Raw genomic sequence first — 25,096 nt, forward strand, 5'->3', positions numbered from 1 at the left:
TTTTATTCTCATCCTGGTGATGATTAGTTTCCCTATACGCATGTTACAGAATTTGTAGGGGCTTGTGCGGCCGTTTTGAAAGTCAAAATACAGTATTTATCACCTATGGGAGAAGAAATGTTATATTTCATTAAAAAAATCACGTTTTCAAACAATATTTTCCTTATACAACAGAATTATATGGATTTCATATAGTCAGGCAAATCCTAATTCTTTCAAAAGTATTTGTCCCCATTTACATTGTAGATAATACTGTAAGGGCCCATAGGGGCCATTTTGAATTTTACAATACAGCATTTATCTCATGCATGAAAAATGAAATGATATGTTTCGCCAGAAATCATGTGTTTAGACAATATTTCACTCGTATAGATTACAATTACATTCATTTTATTGTTTTTACTCTTGTGAAAATTAGTTTCTTCATTCGCTTTGTTCATAATACAGATAGGGCCTATGGCAGCCATTTTGAATGTCAACATGCAGCATAATTACCGAAATTGCAAGGGAAATGATATGTTTCGTTGGAAATCCTTGTTGTCAGACAGTGTTACACCAATATTTCGCAGTTATTGGCATTTTAAAGTCAAACAAATTCAAAGGTTGTGAAAATTATTTGTCCCCTTTTATATATTGTACACAGTAAAAGGGGTCTATGACAGCCATTTTGAATATCATAATACAGCATTTATCACATTAGATAGTATACAAATGACATAGTTTTGTTAATAGTCATGTTTTCAGACAGTAGTCCACTCGCAGGTCACAATCACATGCAATAATAGTGCTCTTGTTTGAAAAAATATTTTCCCCATTCATATTCTACATAATAAAGTATACAGGGGTTATGGCGGCCATTTTGAATATCAATAAAATAAATATTTTGTCAAATATCGCTTTTCCAATTGGTATTTTTTCACTTCTGCACAACAACTACATGCATTTTATAGCTAATGTGTTGGCAATTTTATGATTTTATGGGTAATTTGCATATTTTGGCGGCCATATTGGATTTTGCCAATTTGCGGAAAATGCTCAAGGTTACAAGAGTGGCATCATTCAGATTCGGAATCAGCACCCTCGAATTGACAAGAAACCATCAAAAAACATTGTATATCTAAAAAAACAAGGTTCGACCCCTTGTCTATGGGGCCTATCCTGGACTATTTGTGGAGTAAAAGCCCGTCTTCAGTTTTGGAAAAGGGTTAAAAATGTGAAATGTACTTGATGATTATCTTACATTTTAATCTTAAAACTTTGTAGTAGCCAATTAATCTTTTTTTCAACCCCTGATTCTCTGTGAAAATATAAATATCCAAATCAAACATGTCTAGTGCTTAACTTAGAAAGTATATGGACCTAATTCATGAAACTTGGGACATAAGGGTAATCAAGTATCAACGATATTTGTGTTCCTTTAATATGGCTCTTTGAACATTTAATCTTACAAATTTAGGGATTTATTATCAAGGAGCTATAGTCAAAGATTATGTCCTGAAATCTTCAGCCGAGTCCATGCTTTGGAATAGGTTAACAACTACATAAACATCATAGATAGTTTATTTTGACTGGGCACCCGATCAAAATACATTGTCATGTACATGTAAAATGGCAACTTATTCCCAGTAAAACTCATTTTGATTTCATATCCTCATCAAAATTTTTTTTTCATATCATCAAAAATTCATATAATCTAGTGTTGAATTGTAATCACCATAGTATTATTATTATTATTATTATTTTATTCGGCACTTCATCAAAAACAAGACAGCATGTACAATGCAAGATTGAGAAATAGTACAAAAATACAAATAGTTTTTAGACCCTTTCTCACCCAACCAGGTAGCCTGGGTAGGGAATAGGTCAACTTAATGGCCATGGCCCATAGGCCTTCCCTCCCACACCCGATTGGGTGAACAAAGATCATTACATAATAGAGTTACAAAATGGAATAACATGATAGTATAAGACAGGTAGGTTGCACAAAAAAAAGGGAACCAACTTATGTTTGACATAACCATATAAAACAGGAGGAACAAATATTTGATTAAATATAATTGAGCCAGAATTAGGGAACAGTGGAAATAAATAACTTTAAAAAACTTATCTCTAATTTTCTTGCTGGCGCAGTCCACAAAACCCACAGATTTGGTCCTCCAGGTCCCTGGTGTCTCAATAAATCAATTCATTAACATCATGTACAACCAAACAAAACAGGAACATAATACAAAACACAAATGTCCAGAGCTAAAAGTGAGCTACACCGCAGTGTGCTGCAACCAAAAAAAAAAAAAAAAAAAAAGACATTTTGGTGGATATACCAAGCCTAACAACAGGCTTTAAGTTAGTTTGTAATTTTCTCTCAGTGAAGTTGTGATTTGTGATTATTTTGTGTTGACTAGTCTGCAAAAGTGGATCCAAAGGTTTTCTAGAGTTTTTTCCGCTTGAGTTTTATCTCTGCTTTTTACCCTGGAATTATTCGTCGTAGAAATTTTCAACACAAAATTTTCACTCCCCTGCGCAGGGTCAAATGTCACATTAAAGGTCATTATTTGAAATTAGGTTTGATAGGTTTGCAATATTATATTCTCGGTCTGGCAATGGCGGGGGTATAAAATTTGATTGCATGAAGTCAATTGAGTACTCAGGGTACAAGCTTCTTGATACCTTGGATGTTGTCTGGTAGAACTTTGCGATGACGCTTGGCACCACCCTTTCCGAGACCCTGAGTACATGGAGATCCATGTACATGTAGATTTTTTCAATTTTTTTTTTTTTTTAAAAACCCCAGAGTATTTAGGCCTGTTTAGGAAGTACTTTAATATAAATTACCAGATTGTTTTAGATATTTGAAAAGCATACATGTATGCAGAGTTGCCAATTCGTAGGATTTTGTCCTAAATAATTAATAGGATTTTTAAGGGGAAAGTGACACTAAATACGTTTTTTCCCCTTTTTTTCTCCAAATTTTAAAGGAAAATGATATTGTAGGCTTGACAATAGGATAAAAAGAAATAATTAATTGGATTTTTTTCACAATGTAGGTTGGCATCTCTGTATATGGCACTATCGAGACAATTCCCAGAAGTGTTTCACTAGTAGCTAAAATCAGTCTCAAAGTCATGTGTTAGTATTAACATGCACATAATATTTAATGTACTGTCTCATTGATTTGTACAGAGTAGAGTGTCTTCTCTGAGCATGATCCATCTAATGCAGTTTTGTTATTTCATTTTCCACACACAAGTGGATATTTAAAAACAATTTATATTCACACTTTAATCTTTGTGAAACACCCCAGTAAATTGTCTCGTATGCTGCATGAAATGTCAGATAGCTTGGACCTGCCATCATGCCTTACAGTGTACGATTGTCTATACTACTTGATTTGTATTCATGATTTTACTTTTCTTTCTTGAACAAAACTGTAAGACAAGCAGCCAAGAAGATTCGTTCAAGTTGGAGGACCATAGCAGTTTACCTCATTGATTGATGGTGATAGGCCCTTAACCTCACAAACATGGCTTCCTGTCTGGTTAGAGCTGGGATCTTCCTGCCAGAATCACACAAGATGTGATGTCACTGCCAAGAGATCTATTTTTCAGCGTGCAGAGAGGGACACTGGACACTGCTGTGCATGGTATACAACCTCTTTAATGTAAGTGCTTTATGGATGGTTTTGATGACATTTTGTGTAGCCGAGAGTATGTGAGACAATGTAATTGATTTTCCAGCAGTCATTACTGAAGATATTAATAAGTTTGGAAATATTGGGTGGCAGTTTTAACCACATTGGGCACCTATTTACATTTAGCATCGATTACACTTTTTAAATTCATGATGTTCTATTTAATCTTTGGAATGATATTATTTTCATGAAAATCTATCAAAACGATACCATCCCTGAAAGCAATTTTGATGAATTTGTAGGGATTAAAAAAACTCCCAATTGCTCTCATCCCCTCTCCTCTTCTACAATACAATACTTGCATTATCTGTTGATCCATTGACTGCTGTCTTTCTTTGTATACGTCCCAGTACTATACGCTCTAGCTGCTGCTCCAAATTCATCTTTGTTTCACACTGTTGCAACATATCATCTGCAATGACTGATATAATAATTTGTTAATAAGACATAAAGAAATCATTCAAAAGGAAATTTAGATATATTTGCAGAATTTGATGTCATTATTTTTTCATCAATTGCCTAGCCATGATAGAGCAGTGTGGATTATTTTGCAATAAATCAAATCCCTTTTTCTGTACATATTCATTTTTTGGACAGACTAATTTTAATTTTTCAAACTGTTTGGTATGATCCCCATTCACCATGAACCTATTTTTTTTTTTGAAAATGCCGAGTGTGTATCCATCATGTAAACACATAATGCGAGATATTTAGCCAGACCTGTGTTGGGTGATAATGATATTGTGATGTAGGTGGCTTCTCAATATCGGTTCGTCTGCCAAAAAACAAAAACATAAAGACAAAGCTTTTGTCTTTCATACTCAACTTTGGTTGGGTAAAAAGGTAAACCTTTTTTATGAGGATTGTGTGCTTCAATGGTTTTCCACAATGTGTAAAGGTAAAAACTGTACCTCCAATCAGTACAAGACAAGTTAGTATAGAATCTAGTTTAGAAGTGCAATGTCAAATTTTGATTTCTATCTTGCCAACAATTGCTATTTACTTTTCAAGCCTTGCCTGCTCTAGTGTTTCTAGTTGACCCTTTATATTGGGCCTTTTGCACGTTTGTCAATTATATTTGATGGAGCAGTTTAGCCGAGACGGCTTTTGGCTTAGTGGAAGTGATCAAGGTCGATCAAGAATCGGTTTGCACTACAAACAAGCAAAGAGAGGAACTGTTGTCCTATGTTTGAAGAGGTCTTCTGACTTCCGGAGTAATGTTTTAATTGCATGTGACACTTTTGTATTTGGTGTTTGAAAATCTGGTAATTTTGTGATAATCTTCAAGGTACTTTCTGACCAAGAGGAATAGTGTTCTTTTCCACGTAGGTGTTGGTATCCAGTGTTCTTCACTACATCTGCAAGTTGTATATCATCAATAAGAAATTCAAATGATGATATCTTATGAGGGGTCTGTGCCATGACTCTTTCTATCTAGTCTTATTGCCATTTGGAATTCATCCACAGTCAGTCTGTGGGTGGGGCAGAGATCCACCAAATTGTCAACCTTATGAACTCTCCATTTTCCATTCTTTCCATGGTTATTCATCCATTGTATCATTTGGTAGTTTCTCTTTAGGGAACATTTGAAGTCATACCCTGTGTGAATGAGAATTGCATTTATTCACTTGGCTGAATTCAAAATGGGTTGCTGTATTTGTTAAGGCATTTGATAGAACTTGGCATATCTGACTTGGTTGATCTGGTCGTCTTTCAAATTTACATCATCTCTCTCCTGTGCTTTGAAAAATTTATTCGGTCCAAACCAGAGCTGATATTTGGACAGTCCAAATCGTAGAGGATTGTTACATTGCCTATGGGAAGGAGGCAGACTGGGATGACTCTTCGACACCTGAGAGTTCTGACCATGGTGATCAATTAATGATGCTTGTAATCTTCAAGAGCCTTATCAGCATCCACACATGGTGCCATCACAATGATGAAGTCAGAGCAAAGGAGTCTTTGAGACTTGACCATGTTATTGTATTGGATTGTCGTACCTTGAATAGCCTCAGCAACATTCTCACATGGATCGATAATTATGGCAAGGACGAAGGGGCCCTCTAGCGTAACCCAGTTTTGATGGAGTGTAATTGGATGGCTTTTTCTCCTAGATTGTTACAATGGTTTCCGTCATCCGTCTGGTACAAGTTTTGGAAATTCTATTTGGTGCTGTCCTTGAAATTTGACATTTCTTCTTCTGGAAGATTGTTACAGTTGTCATTCACTTTTGCCTAAAGAAATAGATTCCTACGTCAAGTCTGAAAGGAGCTGTGGAAATTCTTATCTGGTGCCGTTTCTGAAATTCCTTCTAAGTCATCTTTTGGCTCAAGAAAGTGTTTCCTACATCCATTCTGGAAGGAGTTATGGAAATTTATTGGATGCTGTCTCGTAAATTTGACATTGCACTTCACTACTAGGGAACATGCATTGTACTGTGATGATTGATGGTGCGTTGTGGGATATAAAGTGCACTTTCTCAGGACGAGCGTATCTTGAGGGTTCGACCTGTTAGATCTAGATTCACATTATCTTATCATTCTGAATGCAATAGCTTTGTCTCTCAAAATTGTGTGGAAGAAGTGTTGGATGCATACGCAAACCAAATCATTTGGTTCTTGTATGATGGTGAATAAATGAAGGGGAAACAATGAAAACAAAGAAAAAGAAAACTAAACAAAACAAAAGAAAGAAACCATCAAATGATTGTTTTCCTTGTTTATTCTAAATATTAAACAAAAATGCAATGTTTATTGAAGTTCATATAAACACAATTGTATCATGTACAGAAAAACGGTGCATTTATTTGCAAAATTGTTCTAATATTTTCCTTCTGCTCAGGCTACTGCTCATTTGAAAATAATAGCCCCCCCAAAAAAAAAATAATAATAAAGAAATAAATATAAATAGATAAATAAATGAATAAATAAGATTTTAAAAATGAAAAATTACAATGAAATGATACAATACATTATTGATTGAAAATGAAATATTAGGACAATTATTGGTAATACAGTATAATGAAATTATTTAGAACATTTAAGATATCAGTCATGTATGTAAATGTTGATATAGTGTGAAATGAAGGTAGGTTGGCAGATATGGGGAACATTTCATGGAGAGTTTTGTCAGTGATTTTCACTAATTAGCTCTCAGCCAATCAGATGCAAGAATTTATAACATCTGTTGGTGAAAGTCACTGACAGAAATCTACATAAAACGCTCCTTGAGATGGATAGTACAGGGAGGTATGGAGCGAGACCACAATTATGGATTAACTAGTAAACCTGTAGAAAGAAGAGAGGGATGGAGGGGAGGAGGGGGTGGTGATTAGGAAGGGGGCAGATTAAAGGAAATAAATAAATATATAAAAAAAGTATAATAAAAGGGTGGTTTTGTTCGTGAATAAGGAGATTACAAAGGAGATTAACTGATATGGAGAGAAAAGGGGGGTTGGGGGATGGGAGAGAAGGGGGAGGGGCTGGAAAATCACTGCATTGTCTCTCATACACTTGGCTGCAAAAGTTTCATTGAAGTTGTAAATAAAGCACTGACATTAAAGATGTGGTATGTCATGCATGGCAGTGTCCAGTGCCCCGCCCTGCACACTTAAAATAGGACAATTGGGAGTGACGTCATGTATTGTGTGAGTTTGACAAGGAGACCCCAGCTCAGACTGGCGGCCATTTTGTGAGGGTTAGGGTTTGCTCCTTCAAATCAAGGTCAGTTGCTATGGTAACCTAACTTGGATGGATCTTCTTGGCTTGCTGGTCATTTTTTTTAATCAATTTTTTTTCAAATATTTTTTTTAATAAACCCCTTGGAAACTGAAAAAATTCTTGCTTTTCATTTGTATTTGTGCACATCGAGTATCTTTGTAGTATCGCTCAGAGGACTTGCCCCACCCCTTTAGTTATTGCAATCTCCCTGATCATCCTTTACTGTCACCCCGCCCACTAGCGTAAATTCTTGTCGCACCTGTTGTTCAGGGGGATGATCTACTGTTCCACCCCCACCCCCCCCCCCGAATAATAGGTGCGACGCAAGGATTTACGCTAGTGGCCCCGCCCCTTCTGCAAGCCAAAGCTGACATTGTTTCTGTAATCTGTAGCTTTTTGGGGTTCTAAATGTGTAGGAGACAATCCAAATATAGTTGGGCAGACGTTAATCACTGCGCAATTTCCATCGTTTCCAAATTTTGACCAGGCCAAGAAAAAACTTTCACTCATGCCGTTTATAGTCCAGTCACTTCGATATAAATTTTTTCAGTGACAAATGTGCAGTGTCGCTAGAACGCCTAGAATTTGTTTTAAAATATATATTTTATGTTTTTTTTTTTTTTTCATCATCAGTACTCATACTTGGATTACTTTTTTTTTGCGCCGTATAAGCAAATGTTTAACACACATATTTTCAAGCTAGTGGCAAATTTGCGACTTAATAAATTTATGCAAAAATGAAAGAATTTCAGCTTATACAGTACTTTGAAGGTAATGTCATTTTTTGGCTTGAAGCAGGTCAGGATAATCCCCCCCAATGAGATTTGCACATAAATAAAAAAACACCCCCCCTCGAAAATTTGGAAAATTCATCCTTTTCAATGGCATTCTTGCCACCCTTTTCACTGAATTGGTAATATTAACATTACTTTATATTGATGTGCAAGTCTCAATGAGTCATCGAACCCCCCCCCCCCCATCCCATATTTAGGACTCTGAATAAAATGTTGCAAAATGGATTGATATTGAGGGCCAAACTTTTCCTCCTTTTAGAAATTACAGATTATGATGCCATGGCAACTATTTCTTGGCTGTTTTTGTGAGATGAAATATTTCAATATCCACCAAATGAGACCGGTAGTTTCAAAGTGTTTCCATGGTCCAAAATAGGAATTAAAGGCACAGCGGTTATTGACCCAATTTGCAACATTCTGAGTATAGTTTAGTTAAAACTAGGGCGGGATTTTTTTTATCATTTTCAAAAAGTGAACTTCATTAAATGCAATTTTGTGGAAATGATTTTGATTTGGGTTTTTTAATTTGAAGATTGCTTTCTGACAAAGTGCTGTATAGTTTGTCACACATTTAATTTATATTCTTGAATAATTATCAATGCATTTTAAAGAGACCCAAATACATGGATAACATATATAATTTACAAAACCAGAATAAATAGGCCTATTACTTTAAATTGGCAAACGGATATACATCTAGTTTGGATAAAGTTTCTAAGTGTTTATGTCACAAGAAGTTTTGGATCTGAAGATAATTGGAATTCTTTTTTTCCCTTGCTGAAAGTGATTGATCAGGTTTATGCGCATTTGCATTTCCTGAAGTTCACTCTTTTCCCCACATCCAAGGGTGGGGCGGGAGAGAGAAGGGGACAGAAGGGAAAAGGAGGAACAGAAAAAAGGGGATAGAATGAATGAGGTGGGAGAGAAAAGAAAGGGAGGGGAAAGAGAAAGGGGTTGTCATGTAGAGAAAGAGCATGGGATGATGGGAGCGTTTGACAAGGATGATAGAACCATCAGTAAAGCTGGATGTGATTATGTATGTGTGTGTGAGAGAGAGTGAGTAAGAGAGCTGGGGGAGAGATTAAAGAAAGTGAGGGAAAGAGAAAGGGGTTGTCATATTGAGAAGGTGGATGGGATGATGAGATCGTTTGACAAGGATGAGAGAGCCATTAGTAGCTAGAGCTGGATGTGATGGAGCCAGAGTTATAGACCAACATCAATCGGATGAGAACAGTTTGAGGTGAGAAGAGGTGAAAGGTTGCTGAAGTCGAAATATCAAATTCCGGAATGAACGAGAAAGGAGATGAGAAATACAAGAGAGCATTTGAGAAATCTGGATGTGAATGGAGGGGGAGGGAGTAGTTGGTGAAGGATCAATTTGTTATTCTTGAAAGGATAATGTGATCAAATTTGAATTTTAAATTCAAGTAAGAAAAATGAATGACCGAAAGAAATGCAAGAGAGCCTTCGAGATAAACCTGGATGTGAATAGTGATGGTGGGGGGAAGGGGGGGGGGGGGGGGTAGTTGGTGAAGAATTATTTCTATTATTGTTGAAAGAAGAAAATTATAAGTTCGAATTTGAAAATTCATGTCAGTTAGAAAAATGAACTACTGAAAGAAATGCAAATGTGCGTTCGAAATAACCCGGATGTGAAAAGGGGCGTAGATGGTGAAAAATTATTTGGTTGTTATTCTTGAAAGATACAATTAAGTTTGAAATTGAAATCCATGTCTGATAGAAAAAAAAATGAATGACTTTTCAATTATTTGAAAAACTGTTGAGAGGAAGATCTTATAATTAAGAAGAGATGGAAATACATAGTGTGTTAATAAAAAAAATGGATTACTTATGAATGCAAATATTAATAGAAAGAGAGAGAATGAAGTAAAAAGAGATATGGGGGATATATGATTCAAAAGAAACATTGAGCTATATAGAAGAAAATGAGAAATTATAAAGTTCAGTGATGGAAATGCAAAAAAAAAAATAATAAAATGAAGGGAGAGAGACAGAGAGAGCGAGGGAGGGATGGACCCGGAAAGGGGGAGGGAGAGTTACCGGTATGAGAATAAATACAAGTAGCCGAAGGAGGTTGTAACACGATCATTTACTTCATGTTTATAAAATAGTGATATGGATCCCAATCAAATGATTGGCTGAAATATACCATGTGACCAATCATTTATTTTAGCTAACAAGGAATTTTGCTGATGACTCGTTCTAATGATTTGTTATATAGATAGGTCATGGTTTTGAGATGAGGGTGGTTTATCAAATAACAAGGATCCAAATCACTATTTCATAAAACATCCTTTGAACTACAGACAACGTTTGACAATTCACAAGGAGCATTCAACAGTGTAGTATTGTTCTGAAGGCTTTTATCATGATTATGAGCCGTTTTACAATCAGGGTAACTTAGCTGTCTCATTTGATAAAAAAATTGTGAGGCATATACGGTCACTTCTTTGTAGAGATTCAATTATATAATTATCAATTAAGTTATGCCAATTGCTTAAATTGTCGCAGAGGACCATTTTGGACAGTGGAACTGGTAAAATGTCCGAAAAATAAGCGGAAGTGAGCAAAGTAAACCGTCTAAGAATTTTACATATTACTGTACAAGTATAAAAAAGACGTTATCAATCAATAAAATTTTCGCTAAAATAAAAACTGTCTGAAGCTTTTGAGGATTTAGAATTTCCAACGAATCCAATAATTAATTCTGATTGGTGAAACAATACATAATGACTGCATATAGAGATGCGCGGGCTCCAAATTGAAAAAAAAGAAAGAAATAAGACAGTAAATTTGTCCCTAAAGTTCCAGATATGGTCAATTTTGAGAAATTAATGTGTAGTTCAATATATTGTCTTCTTTGCAGTTTGGTCTTACAGTACCAATTAGGTTTCTTTTTCTGATGCACAGAAGGCCATTTCAAATGATATACCCTGATTGTAAAACGACCCATAAAGGAAACAAAAGTCCACAGCATAGTCGACAGAAGAAGGGGGCTTATTTCTCATTTTCGTTGATTCTACTCCCAAATTATTTTTCAAAAAATATGGAAACACTGAAAATATTTAGTTTTGATCATCTTTTAGCAGTTGCTTTCAGTGTATGTTTTGTTAGTTTGATTGGCACAAGGCGCAAGAAATGGCGTTTTGTCCCGCCCGGTCATATGTTCCTACAGCAAGATTTTGGCGGCCGCTAAGGCCACACATAGAATGGAGAGACGCGTTACATTTTGTTTTTAGTTTTGATAAATTGTCAAAGGAAAAGTGCAAACTTTCACATTTTTCGGGGGAGGGGGGGGGGGGAGCTCTAGGACCATGGATGTGATCACAACTTTCCATAGACTTTCCAACACACTTTTTATACGTATTGTAAAATGATCCTGCCCCACCCCCTCTTCCACCGGCTATGCTGTTTTCTTTAAGAAATTAGAAATATTGAAAGCCTATTCCTTTCTTAGGTAACGGAAGAATTGTTTAACCTTTCAACTTAAAATTGCTTGTAAATTCTTACAAGATCCTAAAGGAAATCTAATAAAAAAAAAAACTAGGTGAGTGAGCGAAGCATCTGAGCAAAAAACAAATGTGGAATTCAAACCCCAAGCTTCATTTCTGGACAGGTGCATTATCTTTTGTATTATAAAGAGTATTTTTCTTCCTCCCATTTTTTTTCTGCCCACTCAGACTGCCGCCTTCCGGTAGCATTACAAATATAATATTTATGAATGCTGCAAAGACTGAACACCGAATAGGCCTATGGAAAGGCAGTTTAGAAGGAATAAACAGGAGTTTCATGAGGCTCGCATGCCTCTGGGCAATAGTACTGAATTTTATTTTTGCGAGCCCTGGCCTATATGGAAAACCGTTTTCTTACTCTTTTCTTCTTTTCTTTCATTTCTACTTTACTTATATTCAATTATCCAATTTCAAAATGTATTTTTGTAATTTAATTGTACAATTTTTGTATGTTTTTAATGGCCGAATAAATAATAATAATAGGAGTGTGAAATAATGCGATTTCGAGAGAATTGTGCAAGGAAGCAAAGCGACGGAGCTTTAGAAAACAATGCCCTTTAAAAGCCTCCAAAGGCTATATGCTTACTCTTTCAACAACTAGTTATTCAATTCAATTCATTTTTCATCACCATGGACCGCATGCAGTGTACTGAAATCCAAATAAATAATGACACAATCTTTAGATAATGTTTGACAGGGAAGTACGAAGTGACAAATTCAGGGACTTTATATTACAGCATGCGTGGGAGCGGCCCCGCGAACTAAAAGAAATCAGTTGAGAATCCACATACAGTTAATGTGTAAAATGCAAAAATTCCCTACTCAAGGTTGTAGGCGAAGGTTTTGTTACCTAGTTCTTCACCAATTTACGTTATTTTTATCTGAATAACGCCATAAAAAACCCAAACAAATCATGTGAAAGAATGATGCTGTCGCATGAGTGGAAAGGTGGGCAAAATTTGGTCGACCTATTTCAAGATGATGTTGGTCATATTGTAGTATTTTATCAGGAGCATTCCTTTCGTGCATGTAAGCAACGTATGTAAGTCCCTTGGGCTTTGGCCAGTGGAAGATATGCATAAGACCAACAAGATCTTTGATCACCAACCCCTCTCCATGATGAGACTGCATCGGGTGAACCTTCTAACCATGGGGATCGTCATAGTATAGGCCTAATCGTCGACCGAAATCTATCATCCATATCCTCATCCTCAAAGTAAAACTGGATCCTCTCATACAAGTTGCATATCGAATAGGATGGTCAGCAATGACGTAACTCATTTGGTCGTAGGATAACCACATGCGGATGCCTTCCAAGTAACATTCTCCTATCCACCTCTCCCGCTATCCAGGATCTCCTGGTGAAAGCCTGTTCTCTTCCTCGCTGACCAGGTAACATGGATGGTGACACACTCGAACGTAAGCCTGATCCAACTTCAAGTTTGTGGCCCATGATGCATGAGGTGGCCATCAATCGACACCAGGTCAATTTTTGCTATGATGGAAAACAGAAAAGGGGGAAAAGAAAAATAAAATCTTCAGTTTCTCTTCTATTCATACAACAAAATAACGGACCTAGACAGGGGCCGCGAAACGGTTTTGAAAGTTGGGTTGGGGGGAACATACAAAAAATCACTATCAGATGGTCATTTCTACGTTTTTTGGAGAAAGGGGGGGGGGCGGAATTAGCCCACCCAGCTCCCCCTCCCCCGGTGGTGCTGCTAGAGCCCGTTTCGTAAAGAGTTGTACCTATCATGACTATAGTAACTTTTCTTTATTGCAATTACTACTAGCACTCAGCAGCCAATCACAATCAAGGTTACCATGATAGTTACAATAATTACAAACTCATGATTCTTTGATCTTTTTAAAAAATATTTATCTGGTGCGTCTCGAATCAAGTTAAATGACCTAAGCGAGAAGAAGTCGGCAATTCTGTGACATGTTTTGGTCCATCGATAGGGGACGAACAGGGGAACGAAACACTCCTCTCTCATAGGCGCTAGTCTTCAATGCCTGAAACAAATTTAAATTGATTGATGCACAGTACACTGCAAAAACTCCGGTGTTGATTTACCACCAGCCCGGGATCTATATATATGTCCACACCAGAGAAGTGTTAAACAACAACAGTTTGGTTGTGGTCTATAACACCAGATAGATGTTTATACAACACCAATTAGTAGTAAAACAGCATCGGTTTGATTCCAAACTGGTGTTGTTTCAATACTTCTCTGGTGTGAACGTATACAGATACCGGGATGGTGTTAAATCAACACCGTTATTTTTGCAGTGTAGGCCTACTTGTTATTTCTATTGTAAAATATCCAAATATGTTTTTTCAAATTTTTTAATTCATAAAAAATTCAACTGGTAAAACTCAGGGTAAATATGGGGTGTTGAAACTAATACCTGATAGACTCCCCAGAGGACCACGCCCTAAGGTGTAAAAATACACCCGAGAGCTTGAAACCTGCACCACGAGAGGGTGTAAAAGTAGCAATCAAAGGTGTTGAAGTAACACCAAAACGTTAACACTGCAGTAAATGGACTGGTGTGGTGTTATATGAATTATCAGCACCACCGTTGAAGTGCGAAATGCACTGGCCGGTCAAAAATGACGTCAGACTACCTCTCAGTTATATTACCACTATTTCAAGTACCACACAAAAGAAGTGTCAGCGATATAGGTCTTGAGAGAGACAGACTACCTGTGAAGGTGATCGTGTCTCTGGAGTCTATGTCATCATTATCGCTTCTCACAAAATGAATGAATTTAGTTCTACTGACTTCTCGAGTTTCTTCCTTGCAAATTGCTGATTACACATTTAAAGAAAGAAAGATATTTTAGGCGTAATATGTTCTTACCCTCGGTAAGTGTACTCCCATAGGAATGTCATCTTTTCACCTCGCGTCCTTTCTTTGACTAGAAGTATTGCCCTCGGGGGAGCGTTTCATGAAATAATTTACAGGGTGTTTTATCCAACTGTTACCATAGTAACACTGCTTCTCAGCCAATCAGAATCAAGGCAAGTTGTCATATCTGACAATTAATTGGACGACAATGTTTATAAAACTATTCCCTGTGGAGCGTTTCATCAACATTTGTTGTCTGACAAATAGTAAGATCTGACATTTTTCCTTGATTTTGATTGGCTGAAAAGCATGGCTGAACTGTTGAGTTACTGAGTTCCCATGGTAACTGTCGGATAAAATTTCATTAAACGCAGGGCCATTGAAGTATTAGTATGTCCTCTGTCATCTGCAAATGGAACAAAATATTGAAATGGCTAAAAAAAAAACAAAGGAAGAAGAGTTCATTAAATCTCTTAATCAGCCGTCCAGGTTCATAACAAAAAAATCAAATCCTAAAACTAACTATCTATCTACCTACCTACAAACCTGCCTATCTATCTATATTTCTGTCTATCTACAATTTATCTATCTATCTACCTACCTACCTACCTACTTACCTGCATACCTGCCTACCTATCTATCTATATTTCTGTCTAATCTACAATTTATATATCTATCTATCTATCTACCTACCTATCTATATATCTATCTATCTATCTTTTTCTATTCACATTGCAAATTACGATCCTTCATAATTTATGTCCCAATTCTGCCACATCTTATACCTTCTTATGGTGATCCTGCATGTTGTAGCCTAACTCTCAAGTTGGAAACAGAATTGGCCGGTGAACCGTGACGGACGTCAGACCTATCTCACCGTAGGATAACCCCATGCGGATGCCTTCCAAGCAACATTCTCCTATCCACCTGACCCGTCATCATCTCCTGCTGATCGATCCTCGTTGACCAGGCCACACGGTGATAATGTATAGTCTAGCATAGGCCTATTCTATATCCCATTATTGATCAGCATGCATTAGGCAGCAATCGATCGCAATCCAGGCCCTGATCTGGGGTAGAAGACTTGGTCGACATTAGGTTAATTCTTGTGCTGTTTGAAAAAAAAGAAAATAAGAATGGGTGGAACTGTCTTCTACAGACATGCCAGTAACAGAGAGCTACAACCCAACACATAAGGAATTACAACTACATGTATCAGACTATATGGTAACCATTTTATCATAAAAGTGATGATGATGCACAGCATTTGTATAGCGCCATATATCTGTCAAAGATTTTCAAAGGCGCATGGCAATTGCCATGGTAACAAGTCGGAGCAGCCAATCACGTTAAGTAAAAATGGCTGTTTACAAATATGTTTAGGCCAAATACAACACTATATGACCTTCAAAGTAGTGGTTTAACAAGTTTAACAGTTTTAAAATGTTTTTAAATAGAAACAAGATTGAATTTTAATCATCAATAATTGCACAGATTTAAAATAAATCCAGATGGAATGTAGTTAGGGACCAATCGCAATGTGGACTTACTTTTAATCCTTTAAAAATAGTTTTCAATCTCGAGGGATTTAAATTCAAATCCTTTGAGAATTAAAAATGAATCTGTAGAATTCAAACTAAATTCAAAATTCGATTGGTCCGTAATTACACTTCATCTGGATTTATGTTATATCCCTGTATTAGCGTAGTGGAAGACGGAATCATTATATTCAATGCGTAGAATGTGTATTAGTCCGAAGCGCTTATGTTGCTTGCATAATTATTATTATTGATGTCTCCTGGCTCACCATTATTACCCTGTAATGGACAAAATATATTCAAACGATTCCTTTCACCAGTTGTTGGTATAATCTTAACATGAAGTACATGCTACAAGGACTGATTTGTGAGAATGGTAAATGAACATGTTCATATCTTATGCCGATAGCTTATAGGCGCCTATATATTCTTTAAATGCAAAGGAGCTTATCTGGTCCCTAATCAGACTCCTTTCAGAGTGAGATGAGGAAGTAGTCCCGATGGAATGAGATTTCAATCGTTCAAGAATGCATTTTTACCCTTTTTTTAGTAAAAGTGTGAATTTTTTAACACTTTCACTCCAAAAAAGATGAAAATTCACTCTTGAAAGATTTAAATCTCATTTCATCAGGACTGGTCCCTCATCTCACTCTAAGTGGAGTGTGATTAGGGACCAGGGCCCCGTAACACAAAGCTTAGCAATGATCGTAAAACAATTTTCTACGATCGATTCCATTGATTACAATGTACAATCAATCGTGAAAATCAGCGTACGATCAATCACTATCCTTTGTGTTACGGGACCCTGATTAGCTCCTTTGAATTTAGAGAGTAGGGATAACCAATCAAGATGAACGAGTTTATAAAGGTGATTTCCCCCCAAACAGGTTTTATAATAATCTCTTAAAGTGATTAATTAAAATGAAATATAAGCTTGCAAAGTTCACGTTTTCTGTTCGTATTTTTAAAGTGATTTTGATCCTATAAGGTGGATTTAAACAAGTCAAGGAAACATCTTTTTTTTTTAACATGCATATATGTACTACAAAACACTGGGTGTATCAATAAAAAGGAAACTAAATTTCAAGAGAAAAATACAAAATCAGTGACAGCAAAAATAGTATGCCAGTAGAAATGAATCCTATTAGCATTACAATTCGTACCCAAGTGATCACGTTATATGGCCATGCATGCCTCCTCAAACACCATTTTTATTTAAAGGAATGTGCAAAAATGTACTTGGTTCACTTTTATGCTCAAAACAGTAAAGACAATGAATAAGGACATAAAAAGATATCTTACCAATCCTTTATATCTGTTATTGTTTATATGTAAGAACATATTGATTAAACATATTGATTCAACATTGTCATATACACCTATTTTTGTTAATTAGCTATACCTTTACCAGGTTTGTGAGGTTTTCTTTTTTACTATTATTAATTGGATCAATTTATCACGAACATTCAAGTTATGTTTCCTTTGTATGAATACACCTTACAAAAATTCTTCCAAGACTAACGCGATGGTAAGATACAAACCGTCTTCAAAGAATCGACTTCTTATAAAAAAAAGCCTAATTCAGCATTTGATGAAGGAGATTAGAATGAGTTTTACCTAATGTATCGATGTTTCCTGGTGGACTTCCTGTACCTCGCTTTTTGCTGGATCCTATTAATACTAGGCCTATTTGTCCAGTAAAACCACGCAGATCTTAGAAAAGAATTGACATGACAATCATTTTTTTTTTCTCATATTACCATCGATGAATTCCTTATCACACTTACGAAAAAAACACGATACAACTATCAAATATATTCAATAAGCCTACAGTAAAAAGAACATAAATATAAAGTCAGTTACAACACAAATACCAAGGAATTTAAAATTTGGGGAATAACAAAGGACACGTTGACCTATCAAGGTTAATACCCAAATTAGACAATTCTAAAAGTAATATGCACAAAATCGACGTTCTGTCAAGAATATTTACAATATTTTGTATTGTATATATATTTTAACAATTGTATATTTATCACTTGATGATATCCCCAAAATGCAAAAGTTCTTGAAAATTTGGAAATTCAAATGATAGTCCTTCTTAAATATGCAAACATCACCTCTTCTTACTGAGTTTTCCGTTTCACCCGTTTTCGCGGAGTCCTCTTTCACCTCAAGAATATAATCTATCATGATAATGATATTTGGGTGAACTCACCATTCATGATATAGTTTTAAATTACTAATCCATTTTAGTTCCAGTTCCAGTTCAGTGGCAGACCCTGTGGATCGGACTACCCTATTATGGAGTTAAAGAGAAAATATATTAGAGAAGAATTTCGCATAGTTTATAGGATATTAACATAATGAAAGACATTGAAGTAACCACGCAAACACAGAAAAATTGTTATCATAAACGTTGTGGATATAATCCATCGAAAATCAAGTCACATGAAACTATACAGAATATGAAGATGTCAGACAGATAGGAAGGGGAACACGCCTCCACGCAAGAAGAATATCAAATGCATCCTTGTAAATTGTGATGGACTTTACAACAAAATTCCTCACTTGGAAGTAATGATAGACCATCAAAAACCGGATGTCATCATTGGAACAGAGTCACGCCTAAAACCAGACATCCTTACTTCTGAGGTCACCCCAACAGGATTTACTACATACAGAAAGGATAGAACACATGCTAGGAAAGGTGGCGTCTTTGTCATGATAAGGGACACTTTGGTTGCTACGGAGTGTAACATTTGTTCATCACAGACTGAGTTGATGTGGATCTCCCTTAACATCCAAGGTTTTAAGCCATTGATTATAGGTGTATTCTATCGGCCACCGAACTCAGATAGAGAAAACCTCCAGCACTTGGCGGACTCTCTGCAAGCCATCTCTACAAGCATGGGAAGTCCAACCATACTTCTTGCCGGTGATTTCAATCTACCTGACATTGATTGGGTCAACCGTACCACCAAGCCATATGCGAATGAAGGAAGAAAATGCTCTCAACTTCTTGACATCTGCAATGACCTCTACTTGGAGCAGATGGTTAAAAAGCCTACAAGAACAGCTGGCACAACTGAGAATATTCTTGATCTTGTTCTCACTACTCATCCTGCCTTGAAGACTGCAAAGTCACAGCAGGTATCAGTGACCATGACATTGTCAGTTTCAGAGTTAACCAAACTCCATCAACCACATGCAAGAAAGCTCGGAAGGTTTTCATGTATAGTAAAGCTGATACAACTGGCATGCGTAGAGAACTCCTCAAATTTCAAGCTACTTTTGTCAGCAACAACCCAGGATCCAGAACTGTACAGCAGAATTGGAATGATTTCAAATCGGTGATTGAAAACCTGATGGAAAAGTATATACCAACAAAGTTGTCTGGGAGGAAGGAAACCAGTCCCTGGATCACAAATGCCATGAAGAGGGGATCAGGAAAAAGCAAAGGTTGTACAACAAAGCCAAAGGATAAAAAACACACGATGATTGGCTAAGGTACAATAATTACCAGAAAGAGTTGAGGTCTCAACTTCGTCACAACTATTGGACTTTCCAAAATAAGATGTTCTCCCCAGCGGATAAGAGCAACAAAGCATTCTGGAAGTTCGTCAAATCCAGAAAGCAAGAGTCAACTGGAATTGGATCCCTTCAAAGTGGTCAGAAGCTTATATCAGACAGTAAAGGGAAAGCAACAGTGCTGAATGACCAGTTCCAATCAGTCTTTACAGTTGAGGATAACTTGCACATCCCAGATCTTAGCCATCCTGCGTTCCCTACAATCGAAGGGATCGACATCTCTGTAGATGGCATTGTCAAGTTATTGAAAGATATAAATGTTAGCAAAGCTACAGGTCCAGATGGCTTACCAGGAAGGATCATGAAGTACTATGCTGAGGAAATTGCACCGATCCTGACCTATATTTTTCAGCAATCCCTTGACACAGGAATGGTTCCCTCCGATTGGCGTCTTGCAAACATTTCACCAGTTTTCAAGAAAGGAGACAAGAGCAAGGCCTCCAACTATCGCCCGGTATCAATCACATCAATCTGCAGTAAATTGCTTGAACATGTGATCTTTAGCAACATCATGGATCACTATGACATGAATTATATTCTCAACGACGTTCAACATGGCTTTCGACCTGGCCATTCTTGTGAGACCCAGCTGATTATTACATCACAAGATATTGCACACTCACTCGACCAGAAAGAACAGGTTGATGCGATTGCATTGGACTTCTCCAAAGCCTTTGACCGTGTACCCCACGAACGCCTCCTTCGTAAACTTCATCACTATGGGATCCGTGACAATCTGCTGAGATGGATCAGGGTTTTTCTTGCTGAAATGTTGCAGCGTGTTGTTGTGGATGGAGAGTCTTCGGAATGGGTACCAGTCACCTCTGTGGTACCACAAGGCACTGTCCTCGGGCCACTACTGTTTATCTCTTTCACCAATGATATAGTAGATGGGATCTCTTCTAACATCCGGCTCTTTGCTGACGACTGTCTACTTTACCGTCATATCTCTGATGAAACCGACTGCCTTACTCTACAACAAGATCTCAACCAGCTACATTTGTGGGCTAATACATGGCAGATGAAATTCAACACAGATAAATGCTATCATATCTCATTTTCTCTTCGTCGGAAAGCAATCACCACAATGTACACCCTTGGAAATACTCCCCTTGCATCAGTTTCAGATCTCCGGTATCTTGGCCTGACCTTCTCATCAAACATGTCCTGGAATAATCATATAAACAACATCACATCACGAGCAAATCGACTCCTAGGACTTGTCAGCAGGAACCTCCGTAGAACCACCCAAAAGATCCGTCAACAAGCCTACTTCAGTCTTGTTAGACCACACCTGGAATACTGTAGCTCAATCTGGAACCCTCACACAAACAAGCATATCTCACAAATGGAAGCAGTACAAAGACTAGCAGCAAGATTTACCCTCCAGAGATACCATCGTATGGACAGCGTCTCTGCCATGATCCAACAACTTAAATGGGAGAGCCTGGAGAGGAGAAATGCTGCAAGCCTCTACCTCATGTACAAAATTCAACACAGGATGGTAGCAATCAATGCAGACCACTACACAGCTCCTATGATTGCCAGCAATACTCGGCAATATCATCCAAAGAAGTTGTTGGCTATTCCATGCCGCACCCAATTATACCAGAACTCCTATTTTCCCAGGACAGTGACTGCGTGAAATGCGCATCCCAAAACCATCCTTGATGCCCCTTCATTGGCGGCCTTCAGGGGGGCGCTTCCAACCAACATCTAAACCAAGGAACTAGATTTTTACTTGCACAAACAGCACAATGTTTTAAAAGCACCAACAAGTATGCACTGCAGATGAGCACCCAACATATTTCCTTAGCACTACATCCTGACTTATGGATCTTGCTGAGTATCGTCGTAAAAGTACATTTATATAATTCAGAGCAAACCAGTGAGTCAGACAAATTACATTTCTCCAAAATTCATATGGGAGAAAATACTCTTTCGGACAAAAATTATGTTTATGAAGTGATTTTGATTTAATCTACATTTCTTTCAATGTAGTAAACAATAAATCTATCTGCTTTAATAAACAGAACTGCAATAAATCATGAAATTTGTATATGTTCTCAAACTTCATAATCCTTTTTGTGAATCATAATTCAGCTGTTTTATGAAATATCGTAATTGAAGTACTAAAGATAATTTTGGTCTTTAAACCTCTGTCGGAGGGACTATATTTACAAATTTATTATACAATACACAAATCACTAGCACATACGTAGCTGAAAGCAATCACCAAACGAATTCTAACAGTTTTTTTTATTTCTTTTGTATTCTTAGTTTTGGTAACATATTTTGAACTTATATGATATCTTACTTTTTTTTAATTTTCAAAATCATCCGTAATTGTCTAACATTAACAAAGTATATAGTAAGTCTCTTTTTTCAAATTCGTTTCATCAGGGGCGGATCCAGGATTTTTCGAAGGGGGGTTAGGGCACATTTTCCCCGAGGAAAAATTTGACAAGCAAAAAAAAAAGGTTTTAACCAAAAATTAAGGGGATTTCGTCCGCGAAAGAATTTGACAAGCAAAAAAAAAAAAGTTCACTTTCAAAGGGGGGGGGGGGGTTGGCACACTTCTGTTTTAACGGCACTTTTACAATACAATTTTTTTTAATTGTGCCTCTCAGAGGGGGGGGGGGGGGTAAGGGCCGCCTGTGCCCCCCTCCCGGATCCGCCAGTGCGTTCCATGGTAATTTGTGTAAATTGTATATTGAGAAAAATCAAAACGACAATTAATCAACCAGTACTTTTGTTATCTAGACCTACATCACCATATTTTCATTAATACAGATCTAAATTTAAAAAACATTTTAAAAGGTCATGTCTTCTGCAATTTTTCATAGAGATTTTACGTTTTCACATTCACCAACATAATATTATGCATGATTCTTCCCTTATGCAAACAGAGATTATATTCATCATCATTTTTAAAGTTTTTAAAATTAAATTTGACTCCAGGTTTTCTTTTTAACAAAGTACAATATTTCTGGATATCATCAAATATAGACAAACTGGAATCACTGACATTGTCATTACACAACAATCGAAGTAATTATATTCTTCAAAAGACATTCTTTTCAAAACAAAAATGTGCCACACAATAAAGCTATTTTCAATCGTGTGAGACTTACTTAAAGTTTGTATGAATATATAGACACATTTGATATAAAGTAATCTGAGTAAACACCAATTTATTGGTGTTAGCCATTTTTAGATGGTTCCTTCAATTTCTAGCATTTAGATAATTATCCCACTTACCTTGTTATCGCCAAAATAATGTCTGAAATCACTTCCTGCATTTTCCCTCCTTTCCTCTCATACGCTGTAATATAAGGACAGAAAATCTGTGGATATCTTGTGGGGGATAAAACCTTCCAGCAGTTTAAATTCAGCAATCGTTGCAGCTTTTCTCAGCGTTGTAATACCGTTGGTGTTGGTGGTGATGCCGTGGTGTACCCCGTATTTACGGCTTGCATTCCTTTTAAAAACCTGTACATTCACTATCGCCTGCCCGTCAGCTATTCAAATTTTCCCGCCATCGTGCGCTCTTTTATACTCGCCCCAATGCACTACCATGGACCTATTATCATGGATAGACATGCGGCGTTTTGTTAATGGATTACTTTCGTCAATGCGTCATCATGCCCTTTTAACATCGTTTATTGAGTTAAATTAATTAATTCAGGTCCGGAAGACAATAAATCACTGAAATCATTGAAAATAAGGGGGGAAATTATCGTAATTCACAAACTAGATGGTTTTTGGGGGCTTGTTAAATTTTATCGGGTACGAAATATCCTTAATTTGTGGTTGAAAACCTTTTTTAGGGGGGCTTGTCAAAATTTTTCTCCGAAAAATTCCCCCCCCCCCTATGGAAAATCCTGGATCCGCCCCGGAATAAATTGAAAATACCCGTCAAATGACAATGAACAGCTGGGAGATCTTTGTCGAATATGGGTAAACCGTTAAATCAGTTCGTCCCAAGTTTCGGAGCTGACGAAAAATTTCAAATAGCGAGTTTTTGAACCTGGACGCAAAACGAATTCAAGGACACAGCAAATATTTTGAATATGCCTGCCAAATGACTATGAACAGCTGGGAGGTCTGTCGATTATGGGTGAACCGGTACAGCAGTTCGTCCTCAGTTTCGGAGCTGACGAAAAATTGCAAATGTATCGTTTGAGTAGAGGACGAAATTCCTGTTTTGATTTGACATTTTTCGACAAAGACTTCTTGGTTGGTCATTGTCATGAATGGCATTTGACAATAGGTTCTCTATGTTCTAGAATGCGTCGGGCGCCGTGGAAGCTTAGAATCTCTTATGACCTCATTTAGGACCTTTATTTACCCCCCTCCCTTTGTTGACAAGAAATTTGTAACATTTTCTTTCATGAAAACTGGATAGTCGACAGAAGGAATAACAAAATGATTGCAATCCGCCATGCCGATATTGTTCTTTTCGATCTGTTTAAAAAAGAATATTGACTGTAGCGATGGGAGTGATCGGATATTTGAAAGCTATAGATTAAGGAAATGTCTGTATTTTAATGCTTAGTGGGAAAACATTGGGACTCCTGAGTTTATGTTTTTGTAGATCCCAATGCTTAGATTTAATAGCAAGAAATTTGTAAATGGCTGTGAAAGAGTTCACTGACGTTGGCTTCGACAAAAAAAATATGTCATTGTTCAGATACACGTACAAGGATGATCAAGAGTTCAATTGGGCTAACTTGCCGCCCATCATGCCCATGTAAGTAAATAAATTTTAATGACTATTTAAATCACATATCGCCTTTGTCATTTTATTGTCATTCTAATTCAATTCTTGGTAATTATAAGCTCAGTTATATAAATTTATATAAGTTTTTTAAATTGTATCTTGAAATCATGACTTTCTTCTGGTGAATGCAGAGCCACGTCATCTTTGATAATGTTTTTTTAGTATGATAATAGTATAAGACATAATAATTGAGGAAATTCATTATTTATTTGATTTAATTACCCCAATATCGCTTTGAACATTTATTCGATCCTATCATAAATTTGCTTTTTTAAGTTTGCATTATAGTGTTTAAAAATATCACAAACACTTTATACCCTAATTCGTACATTTGTGAGAGAAAATAGCCAACAATAACGTTAAAGCAACATTAATCAGCTAACTGCCAATATCACACTGTATTAATAATAAACTAACAAGCATAATACTTTTGAGAAATTAATCAAATTATGATTCATATAAATTTCATAAACAACGATTTTCAATTCCCCAATTAACACCATATTTCATGTCGGATAAACTATCCGAAAGCCGGAAATCGAAATACGAATGATAGACACGAACCGATTTTGGGGGTTGCTAGAATGGGCAAAT

General features: G+C 36.7%; 1 long non-coding RNA gene across 1 annotated transcript; it reads right to left on the minus strand.

The window, feature by feature from the left end:
• Window positions 1-10,291: 10,291 nt before the first annotated feature.
• LOC135154300 (uncharacterized) lies at window positions 10,292-23,302 on the minus strand. Its single transcript, XR_010293764.1, has 6 exons — window positions 22,981-23,302; window positions 18,347-18,427; window positions 17,746-17,841; window positions 15,376-15,701; window positions 14,603-14,996; window positions 10,292-13,229 (listed from the first exon to the last, which is right to left on the minus strand). It is a non-coding gene; the product is annotated as an uncharacterized LOC135154300 (long non-coding RNA).
• Between the last annotated feature and the right edge of the window lie 1,794 nt (window positions 23,303-25,096).

Source organism: Lytechinus pictus, chromosome 5 (assembly GCF_037042905.1).
Source record: "Lytechinus pictus isolate F3 Inbred chromosome 5, Lp3.0, whole genome shotgun sequence".
Taxonomy (NCBI): Eukaryota; Metazoa; Echinodermata; class Echinoidea; order Temnopleuroida; family Toxopneustidae; genus Lytechinus; species Lytechinus pictus.